Source organism: Frieseomelitta varia, unplaced genomic scaffold, assembly GCF_011392965.1.
Source record: "Frieseomelitta varia isolate USP_RPSP 00005682 unplaced genomic scaffold, Fvar_1.2 scaffold_809, whole genome shotgun sequence".
Classification (NCBI taxonomy): Eukaryota; Metazoa; Arthropoda; class Insecta; order Hymenoptera; family Apidae; genus Frieseomelitta; species Frieseomelitta varia.
The window spans coordinates 987-17,727 of NW_025110600.1; the positions used below are offsets into that span (position 1 = coordinate 987).

At 44.1% G+C, this 16,741-nt stretch overlaps 1 long non-coding RNA gene across 1 annotated transcript in view; it reads right to left on the bottom strand.

Moving 5' to 3' along the window:
• Positions 1-400: 400 nt before the first annotated feature.
• Positions 401-16,741, bottom strand: part of LOC122536199 — a 47,027-nt gene continuing 30,686 nt past the window's right edge. Inside the window, exons 3-4 of the long non-coding RNA XR_006308355.1 lie at positions 14,735-14,817; positions 401-535 (exon numbers count right to left, since the gene is read on the bottom strand). This is a non-coding gene — a long non-coding RNA (uncharacterized LOC122536199). The remainder of the gene's footprint in view (positions 536-14,734; positions 14,818-16,741) is intronic.

Below are 16,741 nucleotides of genomic sequence, written 5' to 3' on the forward strand. Positions count from 1 at the left end.
CTGATAATTGACAAAGCCAACTTCACTGGGAGACTTTATAAAACTAAGTGGAACAGGCAGTTACACTTGAGAACGGTTACACGGCCAGGTGTTTACGATCATTGAACCAGTTTCGTGAAAAATCGACACCATCGTGATCGTATCGCGGATGGCGCTAGAAAGGAGAGAGAGGAGAGGAACGTTCTGGTAAGAAACGGGTCTATTTCCTGGTGGCCCACTTCACGCGCGAGGAACCCATTCTCCAAAGTGACTAATCCATAAAAATGCATTTCTCTCGGCACAAAGGATGGATACGCCGGTATTCATACTTACATCAGCGACGTCAAAAAGATTAATGCCCCGCTCGCCGCGAGGATAGCGCCGTTTTTTCTTCCTTCTCCTACCACCACCCATCCTTTGTCTCCTTCCTTTTTCAGTGCAAAGGATACGAGAAGACAGGTAAAAAAAAAAAAAAAGTGCCACTTTCCACCCACGCGAAGAAATTACATTCTCGTCTCTCGTTCTCGCGGATTTCCCCCTTCGTTTGCATAAAAATCTTGATAACAAAATATTGTAACTCGTATTTTCTGCTTGCACGTGCGCTCTTGTTACTTCTCTGTGTGTGCGTTGAGATGGAAAAGTAGCGATCAAGTACGTTATAGATGCACGAATGAAAGTGCAAGTGTATTGTATTATAGAATTGTGATTGTAATCTATAGTCACATTTTATGAATTTTTAATGCAAATGAATAGATTGTGGATATAATCTGCAGACAGAGAATCGTTTCGAGAACTGTATCGTTACGAATCGTTATATCTTCGATTCTGCTGAGATATTTACTAAAACGATGTTGGCACTCCTTGTCCTTCGAGACGGGAGGGAAAAAATTCCACTGCAACCCTCGGGTGGACGTTTTAAGAGATACTTCCGCGGACCACGTTTAAATTTCTCGTCCCCGAAGGGGCTGATGTCAGACAGTGTTTCGTCTGACGAAGGCGAGGGTTCTTTTTCGGGAGATAAAGATTTCTCCTCGTCTCCTTTCTAAATTATATTCCCGATCCTGTCTTCTTGTGTTTCAAGCTCCAGCGTCGCGAAACAGGATCCTGACAAATCTAACACGCCAAAAATCCGAATATCAAAAATTTCAAACTTCGACATTGTAGTTCGCCTGAAGCTTAACTAATTGTCGATCATTTAAATCATATATACAATCCATTTGGTCTCGTTTTAAAGTGTAAAGTTTCTACTCTGAACACTCTAGAGTTCGCTTTTGTCAAAGATGATTTTACATCGTGTAGTAAATGGAGAAACAAACAACTTTTATTCTCGAAAACGTTTCTAGAGACATTTGAAAAACTTTTCTCGTAACTATCTACTATCTACTATCGTTTCAAAGATAGAAGTCTCCCCTTTACGGAAAGTTCTTAAAACTTGCTGTACGATTTTTTTTCATCATTCTACTGAATTTCGAATACGAGGGTTAAACGACGACGAAAATTTAACATCCCATTCAACCCTAATGTCCCAAGTTCAATAAAAATTGTATCCTAAAGGGCTTGTTCCAAAGTGAAAGTTTTAGGAGCTCGTTGTAAAGAGAAAGTTTCATTCTTCGAGACCATGCTGGATTCAGTCGTAAAGAGAAATTTTTACAGACGTTCGGAATTCCTTTATTTTCAAGGAAGTGTGCTCTCAGTAAAATTATCTTCGAGGGAAGACGAATTTACGACTATTCGAGGAGAGATTTTTACTAATCATTGGTGCAACTGCGAAAAGCAGCCTAAATCGCCCGGAACAAGCCCGGAAAGTACTCGATCAAATCTTCCGCGCGAGCTGAAATCCCAAGTAGTACGAACACACGATTGATCAGGCGACATCGAAGGAAAGAAAAAGGGGAGGGAAACTGTTACATTTCCCGTGGATATTTAAATTTCCTGGTGGCCGTCGGAACATTCTACTTCATTATGAATATTTATCTCGGGAAATATAGGGTCGATTTCTCGTTGCTGCGGGAGGGGGCGGGGGGGGGGGGCGGGGGCGAATCATTATCATCCTCTCGAAGTTGACAATGAATAACAGAGAGAAAAGGGGACGGTGGATCGCTTTTCAGAGGAAATTGCGTGCCGTTTTTCAGCCGGCGGAGCCCTTATGAAATTTAAAAAACACCTTTCGTTCGTTATGCGCTGAACAAACGCGACACAGTCGCGCTGCTCTGGCTCTCGAAAATACGCGACTGTCTCTCCCTGTCTCTCTCTCTCTCTTTTTCATCCTCTCGTCCTCCCTCATGAATATTTAAACTGGATATTAAAGGCGCAAAATCACCGCGCGTCCCCATCACCGTCCAGTCTCGAATTTCAAGCGTAATCGATCTCAAAGGTTGTACTCGATACGAGACCAGTATATCGCGCGAATGGTATTTTTACGCTGTTCCCAATGAAGTCTCTCTCTCTCTCTCTCTCACTCTTATTTTCGAAGCGAAGTTTTACCGGATGAAGATTTAATTGAATCCTGCGGATTGATAGATCTGACATTTCAGATTCGAATCAGGTTGACGAGATTAAGTAGAATGTATTTCAAAGACTGTTGCCATCACTTTTTTTTAAACCGAATTTAAACTCGAGAAAGGTGGTATTCCACCTTACAAAAAAAAAAAAAAAAAAAAGAAAGAAACTAGTATTCCCTGCATTTTAGTTTCTCCGACGCGAGTAGTTGCGCCCGTGAGAATCGCGGATAGTTTCTCAAACCAGTGCCGCTTCTTCGTCAGGTCACTTGTTCCCGCGATGACGGACAGGTTCCACAGAGAGAGATAGAGAGAGAGAGAGAGTGAGAGGTCCATTGTCCGTGCGAAATCTAATTTTAGGCCGCTGTCGCAACAGGCGCGAACAAGTTGTCCAGAGACGGGACGATGTTTAATGCGACTCCCCTGCGCGTCAGGCTTAAAAGCAAATCTTTGTTCACCATCCACCGTTTTTGACGCGTCCGCAGTGTTGATATCACGCTTAAACAAGAAGAAATCGCTATTGGATACAACGTAGAAATTACTCTATGCAACCATGTAGAATTTACTATCTAATCTACAATCCAAGTAAAATCTATCTGTATTATTTAAGTCCTTTATTATAATATGCATATAAAATGCATACATACACTTATTACACTCTTGTATATTTTAGATAAGCTCCTATATAGCTCTTTAATCTCTTTTGAATCTTTACACGCTTTATACTCTTTACGCTCTTTACGCTCTTTGTGGAGTTTCCCGCTCGCAACAGCCGTGTTTCGAGGTTCTGTTTCCCTCTTCGATTCGTTTGCCGTGGACAATTAACTCGATAATTAATTAATTGCGTGCGACTGTTGAAGAGTGTCAAAATACTCAGTATTATCGAGCCCAGACGGGAGGAAGAGCTCGGTGGTTATTTTCACCTCCTCGGGGTCGTAATAACAACGTGAACGTCTGCTGGCTCGAGCACAGACTGTCTCCACTTTTAGCTGTAGCAGGGGCGAGATCGTAACGAGAGTTGTTGCGAAACTGCGGCCACGATGATTCAACAGGGGCGAAGTCTTTTTACGAGCACTCGTGTAACCAGGGTTGCGTTTTCAAGGAGGAGGGCGATCCCCGAACGCGGATGAACGCGTTCCGTTTTTCTTCGGTTGTTAGCGCAACTCTTCCCGCTGTTTTTCCGGCGATTATGAATCAGCCGCGCGACGGATCATCGCCTTTTTACTCCCCTCTGGGAAAAAACCGAGGAAACTGCGACGCACGACGAGCATCCAGAGTTTTCTCGGATGTTTTCCGAGGAAAGCGGAGAGTGAAAAAAAAAAAAGTGTCCTGGGAAGATGGAAATACATAGGTTATTAAATTGGCAAGAAAATGCGTAAGGTGAATCGTCGGGCAGAATGAATCTCACGATGGAGATTAATTGTAAGGTACCCTTTCAGTGCGATCGAAAAAGTTGTGAACCAAAGCGAAAGATACCGGAGTCGTAGCTTACAATTAGTAAGGTTCGAAAGAAATCTCCAAGTGGAAATGTAGTATTAGAGATAAAGGAAGAAACAAATTAACGTATCCGACATTGCACGGCATTACAAGGCATCAAAAATTCACATAGTCAAAGTTCTACAGTCTACGTAACCAAAATCATCCTAACCTAAATCAACCCAACATCAACCAAACTCGTCATCGAGATCTCAATTACGTTCCTCCATCTGGTAAAATCCAGTTCAGGTGAACTGAAAGCAGCGTGGTTCCAGCGCACCTGGGGACTCGATGGCGAGGACCTCTATCGGGCTCGTAAACACGTCTGGCAGCAGCACGCTGGTGCGTTTAATTCACGAGCACGGCGAGGATCAGTGGTACACGTTAGACACGCGAGGGAAGCGAGGCGAGACGTGTCGGTAGCTCGGAGCGGTTGCAAATTGAAGAAAGCAATATCGGGAGAGGGGGGGGCCGGCTTTAATACCCCTCAGTCAGCTATCCCGGGAGGGAGCCTCGCGGCCCGGTTAATCCGGAGTCAGCTGCCGGAAAGGAATGGAAGCCATTTCGGTAGGCCGTGGCTGATATCCGCCACCTGGCAATATTTCAACGATCCAGCCGGAGCCACCAATGGATAACGGATCCACTCTTTGTCCGTGGTAATGGCGGAACCGACGATTCCGCCACCGGGCAATTAGAGACGATCTTGCAGAGGGCGAGCGACGTTGCTCTCGCTCCCTCGTGTCTGCAGGAGCGCAGCAGCGTCCCTGTTGCGAGAGGGATTGCGCCTGAACAGCGCGTTGAATTGGCCTTGGAGAAAGAAGCGGTCGAAAACCGGAGGGAAAAGGCTGTAGGGGGAATTGGACGTTTCAGTCAGGGGGAGGTGGTTGGAGTCTGAGGTGCAGCCGTGTATGAGGCTGGATATTGAATAGTCCAGTGATGAGCCATCTTTGTCAAAGTTGATCGATTAAACAATCAACACTTTGACTTGAGCGCGCGATATACTTGCACTGTGGGGCAAAGTATTTAATTTTTACAAGATATCGTGTCACGTATCGTTTTATTTAAAATTTTCTGTTAGTGACATTCGTCCCATCATGTGTTGGTAACAAGTACTCGAAGCAAAAATTTCTTGAAACATCTAACACGCGACGAAATTTCCCATCGTTTCTTTTTTAGGAAAATAGTAGTTTATATTTGTTTAGTAGTAGTTTACTATTTACTACTAACAATAGTAGTCAGTAGTAGAATAATGAAAGCAAATTGTATAGATCATCGTACAGATTCCGGCGTCGAAACTCGATCGCAGTGAAACAGAAGCAGGTAGATTTTCAATTCCTGGGGAGAAGAGGAGTTTTTCCAGTCGAATGCGCATCGGTACGAGAGTATTTCTTCTGTCGGGGATCGTCCAACGAGTAGTTAGAGCACCCGATGGAAAAACTGAATGGCGCTGGTAGTAAGTTGGAGAGCAGGTGCCGTAGAGAAATAAAACTACTTGGCCAGCGTGGTCGCGATGTTCGGCAGCTGGCAAGGCTTCAACTGTTCCTCAGATTTCGATCATCGGTTGAAAATTTCATTCCGCTGTTTGCCCGATACTGAATCGACGTTACGATCGTTCTCCAAAAGTCTCGTTTGCATAATCGCCTCTGTCCTGATCCTGAAATTCTTTCGTCCACCGTTTCAGCATGGACTTCTACTACGTCTCGAAATGAAGGAAAAGTAGAACTCGATTACTTCAAAATTCGTATTACACGTTAGCTCTTTGCCTTATAACTTTTTTCTCAGTGTCTTCGTGTCAAAATGTAAAACAGTGAAAGCACCATGTACAATTCCCGTTTGTTAATCTTCAGTTGGAAGAGTTAAAATTGAAAATTTCAAATTCAGATTCCACAATTTCCTTTCCCTTTTCTACTCAAAAAGTTTATATAAGAAATGAAAGAAATAGACGAAAATTTTTTTTTTAAATTGTTTCCAAAGAAACGCCGAGTCCCGTTTGAAATCCTAATGTTTGAAAGGTGGTATGACTTTCCTCTGTTAATTAAATCGCAGCGTCGAGCAGCGAACTTTCTTTCGAAACGTCGAACAAGTAACCATAACCATCGGTCCGTTGTACATACTTATCCAGAAAGCGAACAATCGAAAGCGTGGGCATCGAGGCCAGCACTGTCCGTTGAGTAACAACGAGCGTTCGTTAGCACGACGGGAACAACGAGCCGGGACGAAGTCACGTTTTCCACGGTTATGCGTCCCCATCGTTTCCCTAACCTGTACGTAGCGGGTTCTGGACCGTTTCGCGTCGCATCGAGCAACGCGACAAAACATCTCGCGACGAAGGGGAGAACAGAGGGGGCACGGGGACAGTTTATTTGCACTCTAAGAGGCAAAGAACCGGGAAGGCTGAAAGAGAAAGACGCCGGGAGCAAAGTTTTAATTGTAAGGCCGTCCTTCCATCGTCCCTCCCCCCTCAACCCTACTTTTAGTCCATGGGATTCTGCAGCTACTTTGACGCAGGACGAATGGTATTTGATTAAGGGAGGCGGAGGAATTCCCGATGATATTAAAATTTAATTGGCGGCGAGTCGAGCGAGACGAAACAGAAATTCGGGGCGCCAGGCGTTCGTTCGAATCCAACGTACAGTTTTGTGTCACTTTTAATCTGTCCTTTCTTTGTTTTTCTTCTTCTTCTTCTTCTTCTTCTTCTTCTTCAAATGTGCAGGTGAAATAAATAAAAGTCCAGCTATATATTTGAACGCATTAACAACGAAATGGGATGAAGCGTGAAAATAAAATGGAAAAAATATTCCGTTCGAGGGAAAGAAAAACGGAGGCCAAGAATTTGAAAGAAATAGAAAGAAAATCGTAAGAAGTAATTGACGACGGGCAAGCGTTATGCATCGAGCGAACCCGGCGAAAAGTACTCGATAACAGGAATATCCAGAATTCCGGAAGCTGGGAGCAGCTTCGGACTGGAAGGAACACTCGCGTCATCCTTGTCCCTCTTTCATCACGGAACGTCGTTCCGTTGGCTCCTCCATTGCTTTCACAGCGAAATTTCCCACGTGCTTGATCACGTCTCAGATTTCGTTGCGTCGTTATAATTTTCTCGATATTTTTTTCCCCATTTTTTTCTCTCTCTCCTCTCTTCTCCTTTCCCTCATTCTTCTTTTTTTCCTTCTTTTTTTATTCTCTGTCTCCCTGTCTTTCGTCGCCCTCCCTCCCTTTCTCTCTATTTTTCTCTTTTCCTTCCTCCACCCTCGTCTCCTTTGCCATAGGGGAGGATTCAGAATGTCAGCAATGTTCGACGAAAGTGGACGCTCGGTGCGTGTGTTATTGGATACCTTCTAGGATACCTTTTTCACGACGAGCTGCAGTGTCGAGGAATAAATTGATTGAAATTCTTTTGTCCCTGTGAAATATCCCGGCGACGTCTTTTATTTAAAAATTTGCCGCTTCCCACCTCGTCGGAAGGAATATTCTCTTTCTCTCTCTCTCTCTCCGTTGACTCGCAACGTGCAAAATTCAATTTCAACTGTTAAACATGGGAGATCTCGCCAAAGGATCTGTTATCAGTCCACGCGGAATATTGCAATTGGAATTTTGCAAGTGCTGCCAACTTTCGCCACCGACTGTACGTTATGCCTGGTCACGTATCAGAGGCACACTGTCGCCACGATTCCAGATTTCATCCCTTTCTTCCAACACCACCGCGAACACCACTCGCCCCTCCCCCTACTCGCCCCTCGCGAAGAGTCACTTTCATCAACGACCTCAGCCCTCGAACCGAGAAGAGAGACGACGCGCGCCTCAGCGGCCACGCTCGGGCTCTGCCTCGTCCTCCCGCCAGCTTTCAGCCAGTACATTATGCAACGAGGGTGCTCGTCAGGGCAAGGGTGCTACCCGGTAAGACGCGAAGACCAACGAGTATTCTAAGGTCGGGGCGAAACCGTCGACTCGAAAACATTTCTTGCTCCGGCGAGACCGTCGTTGGACTCCGTTAAAAGTTAGATTAGTCTAAGTAGCTCCTGAAAGCCCCGAACGACAAAGAGAAGAACGAGAAGGCTGAGTAGTTCTTTGGCCGTCGTGATTCGGGTCACAAACCGGCGCGGAGGGGCTTTTTTGCGCGCCGCGGCGTCGGCGAAATAACGTTTTCAGCGTGAGAATCAGGGACCGAGGGCTGATGGCCCATTGTCAGCCAAGTTTTTTGACAGTAATCGACGTTTTTCGACGCGGCGGCCGCGATTAGTCGAGTTGCATCTGACAGTTTTTTTCGAGGTCGCGTAATGGTTTCAAGTTGGGGCCAAACTGGGAGATTTCGGTGTTGCCCGATGACACACTGTGAGATGAATAGCTTTGCTATTTTTGTTTCGTAGACACGTCCGCGCTGGGTACGTAGGTTTGATTATTTTACGAACGAACAACGTCGATGAAGTGACCATACAAGTGTTTCTCCTTTTTTTTTTTTTTGCTTTTTGGTAGAAAGATTTAAAACACAACGATAGTCGATGAATCGTGTATTATCAACCGGTGTTCATTTATTTTTGACCGTTAGTTTCTTTCGAAGTATTCGACAAGAACATCAAACATCTGTATTTATTAAAGAATTTCGCAAAAAAACATTTACGCGCTATGAAACGAATATCTGAAAAATATTTGACAAATATTTTCTTTTTTTTTTTTTTTCATCGACATATCCGAGCTCTCAAGAGCAGAAAGAGAGAGAAAGAGAGAGAAATTGGAAAAATATTTTCAAACTACTTGGAAAAATACCTAAAGGGTATAGAGTAGAAAAACTTGTTTTTCGTGTCCTTTGTTTTTCAGCTACGTCGAGAGAATTCAATCACGCAAGGAATTTTGTTAAAAAAAAAAAAAAAAAAAAAAAAGAAAAATCGATTCGCTGATGGAATTCTTCCTGTCGGATGTTAATTGACTTTCACGATAAATCGCGCGTTGAAGTTTCTTCTGTTGACGGATCGAATTAATCAACTCGTACGAAAAGAACTCGAGACAACTGAAACGAAACTGCGCAAAATTATCGTCGAGAATATTCCAGCCGTCCACTTTTTTCCGCGCTAACCGTTTCATCACCGACGCACCTAATCTCACGTGTGTCCGAGAGACACGCACCGGCCAGATCCCGAAAGATCATCGTAGACAACCTAATCAGCCGGAACGTCCCGGTTGGAATTGCCGAGTCAGCTCGAGGCACACGCGAGCAGTCGAAAGAAAGCTGTCCCGACCCCTCGTCCAGCCTTGATAAGAGATAAATTACAAGACACGGGAGAACGGAACGTGGCCGTAACTCGCAACGAAATCTAGCGGCCGGCACCATAATCTACACCAGATACGACACCATGCGGTAGCGCTACCGCCGCCTACTCGATCTCTAGACAAGCACATACAGTGAGCAACGAAAGTATTCGAGCGGCACGATAGAAAACAATTGATTATACAAAAATTGTACAATAAATTGCAATTTATTGAAACAAATTGTTTTTATACCATTGTATATACATTTGCTAAAGTTAGAGAAAAATTAAACTACAAGTAAACAAGTTGCATGACATTTTTCACGGATATGTATAAGGCATAACAAAAGACATACTTGTCCCTAATGTTTTACCACTCATTATTTTGAATCACAGGTTAACGTTTAACTTTCGGTTCCGTTTTGCTCTCAAATGCTGTTGGAAATACACTGACGATCTTTTGTTTAACATTTAGACCTCGCGTCAGTCTTGCATTTGCAATGTATAGTGTTTGTAATTCAGCGTTCGAATACAGCGTTTGTTATGCTGTGTACTTTTATGTACTTGCCCGTGAAAAATGTTATGTAATTTGTTTATTTATTGTTTAATTTTCCTCTACATTGGATATAATTGGCAAATGTATATACAATAGTATAAAAACAATTTGTTTCAATAAACTGCAATTTATCATCCAATTTTTGTATAATCAATTGTTTTCTATTATGTCGTTGCTCACTGTAAATGTATAAATCTATCTCGGACAAAAACTTGGACCAGCAGACACGTGCAGCGTGACTAATTCCACTCGTTCGTGGAGAAACTGTTGCAAATTGCAAATTTCCTACAAATTCAATTTCTTAGAACAGCGGGAGAAACTTCTTGTTTAACCTCTTGCGCTCGAATGACACGACATGCCACGCACGTCGAGAACTTTTTGCCTCAAGTTGCAACATTTTCTCAGTTTTAAGTATATTTGAACGTAACCCAGGCAAAACAAATAAGTTTATCACTTCTTAATGATTTCTATCCAGTGGCATCGTATCGAGTTCGAAGGGAAAAGTAAGCGACGAATTATCGTATCTATTTCGGTCACTCGTTATGGTCCGCGAACCATGTTGCCAGCGCAAGATGTTAACCAACATCAGTTTATAGTATGGGCAGCTGCAGCAAACACACATAAAAACAAAATACAAAAAATACAAAACAAGTTCCTACGAATCAATCTTGGACAAACCATACGATAAACCCCATGAAAACCCTACATTCAATAGCAAACATCCCTGCCATCAACGAATACATTAAAAAATCACTCATCGAGTCATATAACACAAATCACCCAAATCTACTCATCAGAAACACCGGAAACTACGAAATATATATATGCCATACATTAAAAAATCATTCATCGAGTCATATAACACAAATCACCCAAATCTACTCATCAGAAACACCTACGAAACTGCAAATATACCACTCAAGATAAAGACAAGACTACCAAAGCACGCACTAGAGTAATAAGACAACACACAACAACACTCCACACCACGTTCGCTTTTCACGAACTGCAGGTTTCTTGAAAATTTTCTCCTGCAACCTCACACGCACAAGTAAATCATATTAAAACAAACCCTACAAAGAAACAAACTAACACCTAAACTTTTCAATTTACACGCAGGTTACAGGGCTACAGAAATACCCCAAGGACTGCACCATTAAAACAACCAGCCAATAAATTAAAAAAAAAACATCAGTTCGAACTGTTGGCGACATGAGCGTGGAAATGAAAATGTAAACTGTTCAAAAATAGATTTCATGGTCTGTTCTCAGCGACATCTCCGACGCAGTTTGATCGGGACTTTTTGAACGAGTCTGTACGACTGGCGCACACATGTATACGCGGATGGTATCGCGAGTGTGTTCGTGTCTACGCTATCGAGCAATGAAGAGAAGCCGGTTTAAGCCCCAGCTAAACACGGCAGAATGTCTATAACTCTCAGAACTCGTCCGTCTCGAATTAACCTCTCTCAATTAAGACAATGGTCCCCGGGTCCCCCGGACCATCCTCTTCTCATCGAAGCGAGAATGGAGCAGCCAGAAGGGAAGGATCTCAGAGGTTCTCGGGACTGAGTGAGTCTCTACAGCCCCCTTTCTCTCTCTCTCTCTCTCTCTCTCTCTGTGCCTATGTGTGTGTGTTCAATGTATATTTATATGGAAAACTCGAGAACAGCGTGGCAGACGAGGGGAGAGGAGAAGGGCGTGTAGAAGACGAAGGACCCGGAGAGAAACGGAGGAAGGATTGCTAGTTTTCGGCCCGGGCTACGTGGACAGCTGTTTGGAAGAGAAATGAGAAAGTTTGCTCGCCAAGAGTGGGAAAATGAGTGTTATCTTTCGTAGCCCGAAAGTGTTCTGATTCTGATATTTGCCGAGGGACGTCTGGTATTTTTTCCCCCCCCCCTGTCTCCGCTCCTCGAAAGTTAGCTCACGGAACTCCCTGCGGTTCACGAATTTCCCGTCCAGTTCGGTCGTTGAATTCGATCCTGAATTTTGCGTTTCGGAAATTCGCGGATAATTAAGAAACACCTCGGTGATTCTCCGACGTGTAGAGAAGCACCAAATATGCGTCGAATGTGCTCGTAGTCTTCCCAGATCCTTCGCTCGTCACACAGCACGCAGTCATGGGTTATCGATCAGCAAGTGGAAACAGCCGACGAATGGAGTAACACGATGTCACGGTTAGGGATGGGATCAAGCCCAATCCGAGCCAAGCTCGAAACGTCTTTGCAGGTTTCGTCCTCGTGGCATTCGAATACGCGGCCACACAAAATTGGTGAATAAACTCTCGCTGGATCGAATCCTACGTAGAGAAAGACAGGGAACGTTGAACAATCTTTGATTCTCGCATTCCAAAGAATACCATAAGAATCTTAGGAAACTTAGTTACATCATTGTGTTTCCACTTGCGAAAGTACTCGTCAAATATTCGAAACTATATATCACGAGCGTACTTGAAAGTAGCAGCAAGAAATATTATATATTTACCGAACGAACCAAAGGTTCGAACCTGCACGACTCGATCCCATCTCTAGGCCACGGTACGTACAGAGGCACTTGGAAAACGTGATACAGGGATTCACAGCAGTGTCGTGGCAAAGACCGGAAGGAGGAGCGTCGATACATGTTCCTGTCTCTCCCTCTCTTTCTTTCTTTCTCCCTCTGGGAAGGATCGCTCCGTCTCGAAGGAGCACTCTCGCTTTCAACCAAGACGACCAGACTTATCGATTAATCGGCCAGATAGACGGCGGGCCACGGTTCACGATCGAGAGCCGAGGATTCGATCCGAGCGCGTTTATCTTGCCTCGCGCGCGGGGGGGCGGATAGCTGCCTCCGCAAGTTCGTCGTCGAACGGAACATCCGGCCAGGAAATGAATCGTTCCGCGAGGAAACACGACGAGCTCGAGAGAGAGAGAGAGAGGTTAGGTCTCGGGTTTGAGGTTAAGGCGAGCGTGGAAATTCGAGAATTCCGGGGGACCGTGACTTGGAACTCGGGTAAGAATGTTTATGCAAATTCGGCGCGAATATAATTGGGGAGGAATTGTCGCTGGGGAATTCCGAGAGTATATACTTTCGCCGGGTATATTGTTTTACCGTGAGAGTTGAAACAACGTTTAACGTCTCGCTCAACAACTGCCTCCTGCCATCGAGTCGAACGAGCGACACGATGGAGGACTAGACGCGCCTGAAATTCAAATTTTCGTCGAAAAATGTTCAACACTCTCGAACGTAGAGAGTTGAAAGGGGGCTGGCTGTTATCGGAGATCGGGAATTTCGGCCGGCGTGAAACAATTACAAAGAGCTCCTCGGTGTAAAGACTGGGCAATATAAAATTTCCACGGGTGGAAAAATGAGCCGGGCACCGGTGGAAAACGAGTGGAAAGCCTTTTTAATAGAAAGGCTCAATAGCCAGTGTGTCACGGCCCCCGATTTCCATATTCGATACGGACCGGCGCGATTTTAAGGGACGGCTTAAATTGTTTCACGTAAGCCCTCCGCCCCCTCGTTCACGAGCGAACCTGTCATAAGCCAATGTACGTCCAACGTGTAAAATCAAGATATATACGTTTTCGCATTTCAGCAAATGGATCATGGACACGTGTTATCCATTGATGATATAAACGTTCGACAAACGAGCGTCCATGACGTCGAAAGATTACAATGGATCCCTTTTGATTTGTACTCGGAGGTTCCCGTTAATTTCGACACACTGCCGAAACGAGTTCAATTGCAAAGACTGAAGAATCGAATGATCCAGGGTGATGAAAGGTTACCCAATCATCGAGTCTCTCTCAAATATAGCGCAATCGATTTAACGCTTTATCCAACGTTAATTACAAACGGTTAATTTTATCTAAATCTCATCAGTCATTAAGAAACCAAGGGACCTAGATGAAACATCAAATAACTTAGGCGAAGCCAACCAAACGAGACGCATAATCCAAACGATAGTTGATTCCAGCCTGAAAATAAACCGCCAATAAACTTCCTTCGACTCTGTCCAGAAAATTGCCCGGCCAACGCGCGCAGAATCCCATTGAAATAATAATCCAGAGGGGAAAAATGAATTCGCGGAGAGTCGAGAACTCTCTCTCCCTTTCTCTCTCTCTCTCTCTCTCTCTCTCTCTCTTTCTCTTTTTGTCTCTGTCTCTCTGTACAGCGGAAACGTTTCAAGCGAAACGGAGCCAGGTACGCGATCATTTCCGGCCCTCCTGTTCGGCGGCTGGTGCTCGGACGCGTATGAAGAATCGTATTTAAAATTCATTTCCCCCTTAACGGCCGTTTAATCAGTTCCTCCCCTTTGTCCTTGCCATTAAATTATGTTCTTTCGCTTGTGCGCGGCATGGAAAATGGGAAATGTGTAAGGTAGCCAGAGGGCTTCTAACCGGTGAGGCGCGGAGCGATGGGGGAGGTGGGTTGGGTCAAAGTGTTTCTTTGAAAGAAATAAATAAACTCAGTCAATACAGGGTTCAAACACACGCATACAGACAGAGAAGGAAAGAGATCCATTTCACGGGGGATCGAGCCACCGTTTCTAAATCACTTTTATCTCTAATTTCGAAATAATTTCACGAGGGCCGGCCGTGTGGCTGCGGGCGAACGGATCTTCCTTCCGGGCGTGGGAAAAAGTTTTAATTTGTCGCTTCGCCCGATATAGCTTCTTCTTCACTTCCGGGAGTTGGGGTTCACTCTCGTGCCTTCTTCCACGGTTCCCTGACAACGAGGATCGTTCGACAGCAATAATAATAACAGAGCTTTAAACGCACATTTATATTCTCGCGTGGACGGAACTTTGGCAAGTATGTACGTGCGTTGCCCTCGTTCACTCGGGGAATTTTTCCTTTTGTCAGTTTCACTGGAACTGGGATATTTTAGGGAGAATTCCCATGCCTTCTTAGGGAGTTAATTTTGAAAACAGTTGTCCGACAGTTTTCAATGTGATCGAATCGAAGAGAGAGAATTTCATCTGAGGAAGATTCGACTCACCGCTTGTAGCACTGCGCTCTAGTTTTCTCCAGATGTCCCGTCCCTCCTGAAATCACCGCATTGTACACTCAAACTGGCCAACTCTGCAACGAAAGGAAAAGAATCGCCAATTATAAATCCTTTCGCTAGTCGATACATCTTTATAATAGTTAATACATTTTATAATATCTCTCTGAATGGGTGATGTAATTAATTTTTCGTCGAATCGCGATTTCAGTGTTGCGACATTGAAATTCCGCGCTCAAGTGCTCTGGACAGTCTCAAAATCTGGCTCGTGTCTCGCGTTTGGAAATCGAATAAGTAGCTGCACGTTCCCTCGTATACGGCCGCCATGTATCCGCGTTTAAGTACTTTCAATTTCCGCCAATGTACGCCGGGAATAAATATAGTTGTCGACGTTCCTCGCACTTTGTTACAACACGCGGTGCTGGCCACCCACGATATTTGGGAATTGTGCCACGACGGGATCAGAAAGACAGGGGACCATAAATTTCAGGTTGAACACGAGCACAGTCGTCGAGGAAAATTAAAAATACTCTTTCAATATTAATCCGTTTCCATTGATAATTTTGCGCGTCTAAGTGAAAAATAGCTGTCAAACTGTGAAAAAGAAATCGTACAACAATCCATTTGGTCTCATTCTAAGACACGAAGCTCCTACTTCACCTCTGAGTTCGTTCTTTTTCCTACGGAAAAAGTTTTCTTCCTAGATTTTTACATCGTCAAACGAAAAGGTAAAATATATCTTCGTCTCTTAAGACATCGGAGAAAGAAATTCTTCCGTGACTAGATCCACCTAGATCGAGATTTTCTTTCTTGCGTAATCGCGACCGTATCGAAGTGTCGAGACAACTTTCCACCGAATATTTTCGTCCCAGTTCTACACAGCTCAACGCTTCGGACTTGGCGCGCGAGGCTCGTCCTCTCTGTCGATAATCACTTGCTGGAAACGCCAAGATTTATCGAACTCTCGGTATATTGTTTACAATGGCAGTATCAGATACAGCTGTTCGACCGGGTATCAGACCGAGGCGGGCCCCAGAATCTCAATACAAGTACACACGTGCAAACAGAGAATGGCAAAATCCTAGCTCGAGGACACGATGTTCTCGAGGAGAAGACGGAAAGATCTTGTGGACATTCGCGCACACGAGAGCCAGGGATCGACACATACTCGCGAGAAACTGTGCACCAACCGAGGGAAACCGTGCGCCGAAACGTTCGATGTAATATCTGCCAGCCTGGTCCGCAAACAAACTTGCACGCTGTTTCTCTACGCGGGAATTTCTTTCTGCTACCGTGTACGGCGAAACAGGCCATTTAGATTTGATAAAATATTAAAAAGAAGAAAAAGAAAAAGAAAGGAACGGAAGGAGGAAAAGTTAAGTTGCGAAAGCATTGCTTCGTTCGAGAGTGTGTATTGGAATTTGATCGACGAGAAGAAAGTTTGCTTCGTAGCAAAGATCTGTTTCAGAATCTTACAGATGTGATTCGACAGATTTGACAAAATCAAGATTATTATTTTATCAGATAAACGAAACAGATTTTGTACGACGAATGCTTGAACCTCTTTTTAAGTGAAATTCAATGATCTACGAGATTGACAATTATAACCCGTATCGTGCAAAACTGCCAAGCACAATCAACTAATAAACAACTGAACCATCAGTTATCAGTTTAGCATCGACAATGGTGAAACAATCATCCTAATTCACGGTACCGGTAATTCACCGATACGCGAATTACGTTCAACGAGAAAATTTCGAGGCCAAACGAACACGATCTCGTTCGATCACTCAGATTGGCAAAACTTGAAATTTCGAAAGAAATGTTTCTTGGGTCTTGAATTCGAAGGTTCGACACAACATAACAGTACAACGTAGCTAAATTACGTGCAACACCTTCCGCTGATTTTCAATTCCCCGGTATCAATCATTATCGATCGTTGAATGTATCAAATTTCCCAAAAATAAATTACAAAAAAAAAAAAAAAAAGTAAGAGAAATT